The sequence below is a fragment of the Narcine bancroftii genome, chromosome 2 (genome assembly GCF_036971445.1).
Source record: "Narcine bancroftii isolate sNarBan1 chromosome 2, sNarBan1.hap1, whole genome shotgun sequence".
NCBI lineage: Eukaryota > Metazoa > Chordata > Chondrichthyes > Torpediniformes > Narcinidae > Narcine > Narcine bancroftii.
Window position 1 is genome coordinate 220281006 of NC_091470.1, and position 4111 is coordinate 220285116.

Sequence of the window (4111 nt, forward strand, 5' to 3'; positions counted from 1 at the left end):
GGAGAGACATCACAAAAACAAATAAAAATATTTGCTAATCCAAAACCATGGATGAATAGTGAGATTTGCCATCTGCTTCAAAAGAGATTTAGCCTTCAGATCTGGAGAATGGAAGGCTTATGGCTCAGCCAGGGCCAACCTAGGGAGGGGAATCTCTCAAGCCAAACAAAAAATCGAAGAGCATTTTAACTCCTCAGACCCCCAGTGTATGTGGTATGGCATACAGATCATTACAGACTATAAACAACCTAGTGCTGTGCCCCCTTCCAGCTGTCCCTCCCGCTCTGAGGAGTTTAATTATTTCTATGTTCGCTTTGATCGAGAGATCAAGGAGGTCACCTTCAAAGTGGATCTTCCATCTGCTGAACTGTCTCTCTCTCACTTTCCATCTCTGATGTATGGATCACCCTGAGTGCAGAAATCAGCTGGTTTGGATGGTATATCTGGCTGTGCGGTTAGAGTCTGCGCAGAGCAGATGGTCGGGGTCTTCATGGACATTTTCGATCTGTCCCAGGCCCAGGCAGTTGGTCCCATGAGCTTCAAGATTGCCACCATCATGCCAGTGCCAAAGTATTCCCACTGCCATGAGTCTGAATGACTTCCGTCCAGTTGGACTCAACTCCATTATTGCAAAATGCTTTGAGAGACTGATTCTATCACATTTGAAATCCTGTTTGCCATTTGAGATAGGTTCGCTTCATTTGAACAATTAACAATTCAATTTAATCCTCCTAATAGGCATTTTTTTAAATACTTACAAATCAGTCATTTTGCTCAGTCCAAACTTCCTAATTTTCCTTGAATTCCTGAAACGAATATCCTTTATTTACTTTTTGATATAAAGTTTTATCACGGTGGATTGATAGCAACCACTTATAACCTGATGAATCCAAGAATATGTTCAGGGAGGGGAATCAGGAATGAATGGGAATGAGATTTGAATATATAAATTTCAGATGAAGATTGACCTGATTAATAATATCTCATTCTGTGCATGACATTGTTTATTACAATTTGAAGTGGTACAGAGAGTACACATGTCCAAAGTTAAACTATCTTGTTTTTATTTTGATTTTGATCCACTATGTGAGAAATGTAAAATCTTTGAGGCCTCTCTGATTCATATGTTTTGGGATTGTCTAAGACTAAAAGATTTTTGGGAACAATTTTTCCAAACTCTATGAGAGATTCTCAGGATCAAAGTGGAACCTTGTCCTTGTATTGCTTTGTTTGGTTATTTGCAACAGGAAAATATTTCCTTGAATTTAATTCAAAAAAGAATTGGAGCCTTTACTTCATTGATGGCCTGATGAGAAATTTTGTTGAAGGGGAAAGATAGTTTACCACCATTTCATATGCAATGGGTATGGGATATTGTGTCTTACTTGAGCTTGGAGAAAAATTAGATATAACATTAAAGAGATTATGATTGAATTTGACAAGATATAGGGGTCATTTATGGATGATTATCGTAATTTGATTAAATAGGCGTGGGCTCTCTGGGAGTTCCCAGTCCGTTGTTAGGGAGTCGAGACTTGATTCTTTACATATTATTTGTTGTTGATCGTGTTTAGTGGGTTGGATTAGTTTGGGAGGGTGTCTATTTTCCTTTTTCTTTATATCTTTTTTCTTCATAAAATAGAAGAGATCGCTTTAAATAGACAATTAATACATTCTGATAATAGAATATGAGCCGGTTTTCCTGATGGAATTTCTATTGTATGAACATTGTATACAAGACAATGTATAAATTATTCTGTATTCTACTGTTTTAAGATTTGCAATTATTGTATGTTCACTGTGTAACATGTACTATTTCTCTCTTCCAAATCAATAAAAATATATTCAAAAGAAATCCTGTTTTCCCATTACCATGGAATCTCATCAATTTGCCTACCGTGCCAACAGGTCGGCCGAGGAAGCCATTTCCACGGCACTTCACTCTGCCTTGACCAACTTGGACAGCTCTAACTCTGATGTAAGAATGCTATTAATTGACTTCATTTTGGCATTTGATACTGTGATTCCCTCCAAATTGATTGCCAAACTTCGCCAGCTTAGAATCAACTCATCCCTCCAATTGGACCTTGGATTTTCTGACTAACAGACGCCAATCTGTGAAGTTAGAGTCAATCTCTTTTCTTCAGAAGACCAAGGAGATCATTGTGGATTTAGGCATGCTGGTAGCCAGACTCATGCCCCTATTTACATCAGTGGAGTTCTGGTGGAACATTTATCAAGCTTCGTATTCCTTAGTGTCCACATTTCCAATAATCTCACCTGATCTCTGAACTCCTCCTTGCACTTGTGAATCTACTTCCTAATGGAAGTGGGGGAGGGAGGTTGAAAAGACAGTAGCAGGAATGGATGGAGTTGATAGAGGGAAGGGGGGTGCGCGCGCGTGTGTGTATGTGTGTGTTAGAGGGAGGGAAGAGAGATGGATGGAACCACGTTCACAACCCTCTGGTTTCATACATGATACCACTGCTACTCTGATAAAATTTCCATTTAAGAGCCATTGTATTCTCACCAAAAGGAAAAGTCACTATTTTTCTGAGGTTTCACTGAGATTCTAGTAGCAAAATCAAACATTTTGTGGGGGAAGTAAGGGAATAACATTTTTTGGTGGTGAGGTCTGGGGAATTGAAAGGTGGTCAAACAGGTGAAGGGGACGATGTAGGAGTTCGATCTGAAATGTTGACCGTTTTTCTCCCCCACTGATACTGCTCGATTAGAACAGAGATGAGGTTTCTTCAGCCAGACGATGGGGAATCTGAGGAATTCATTGCCACAGATAGCTGTGGAGGTCAAGATGTTGGGAACATTTAATGTGAGCTTGCTAGGTTTTTGAGTAGTTTATGGGAAGCAGGCAGGAGAAAGGGGATGAGTGGAAATATACTGCACATCAAATGGCAGAGCAGATTGGATGGGCCAAAATGGCCTAATTCTGCTCCCACGTTTTACGGTCTTATATCAGCTGAGTTCTTCCAGCAGTTTAATTTTGCTGGATGTTTAGTAAATGTAGCTTTGGGGATAGATGCTTGGCAGTGTTACAACATGGCCAATTGAGTGCATAATTCACTCCACTAGTGATCTGGTTTCTACCACTCTTGAAGTAGTGAAGCCTGAAAATATCTTAATCAGTTAGTGCTGAGTGGAATCTGCTTTACCTGATCTGTGAGATTGTAGTTAAAAATGACCCTGGTCATGAATTCTTTATGGCATTCTGTTGGTCATTATTTTAGCCAAAAGAAAATAATTCAATAATGTAAAATGCATTGCAATGTTGCACTCTGAAATAAAAAAAAATGCTTTCACAGACAAAGGGAAAAATGTAATCTTGTTCAGAATTCACTTCTTAATGATGCAGGTCAGCAGGTAAGGGAAGAAGATAACGGCAAGTTAACACCCAAGGTGCAAATTGTCATTCTCCGATATACCTACACAAACAGTCATCCGGAGGCCCTCTGTTCCAAAGAGTTTATCGTTTAAATTTTACCACCATCAATGCTGTTATTTTACGTCTCCTGGCTCGTAAGGCAGACAGACACCAGTGCAGGAAGGGCACGGAGTCCTTCTTAGTGAAAGCAGAACAAAAATAAAACAAATAGAATGAAATTTTCCTCACGTCAAATAACCTTTTGCTCAGCTGGAAAAGCTGGTCAAAAGTAGATTAAAATGAATTTTGCATAATTAAAAAGACACAGAGGTTTTAAGCATGCTTTTTTTAAAATCCAAAACACAAAAGGTTATTTTTTGGCAGAGTTCCCACTGCTTGCTGCATGGTGGACCAGGCATTTAATCCAGAGAAGATTAATTGTTTGAAGTGTGGCAAGGGCATTGCCAAGGAGACTGATTATAGTGAAGTTGGGTTTGTCAAATTTTGAAAGAGACTCTGCAAAACCAGGTCTTTTCTTGAAGACAGCTATTAAACTATAACAGTCAATTTTTGGTGCCACTTTTTACCAACAATCTGTTTTCAAAATTTGTTAATTGAAGATTAATTTAGAACATTTAAAGCAAAAATTCTTCCCAGACCAATCAAAATATCTGGAAGATTTTATGCAATGCACAGAATTTTTTAGCCATTGAGAAGATATCACAATATCAA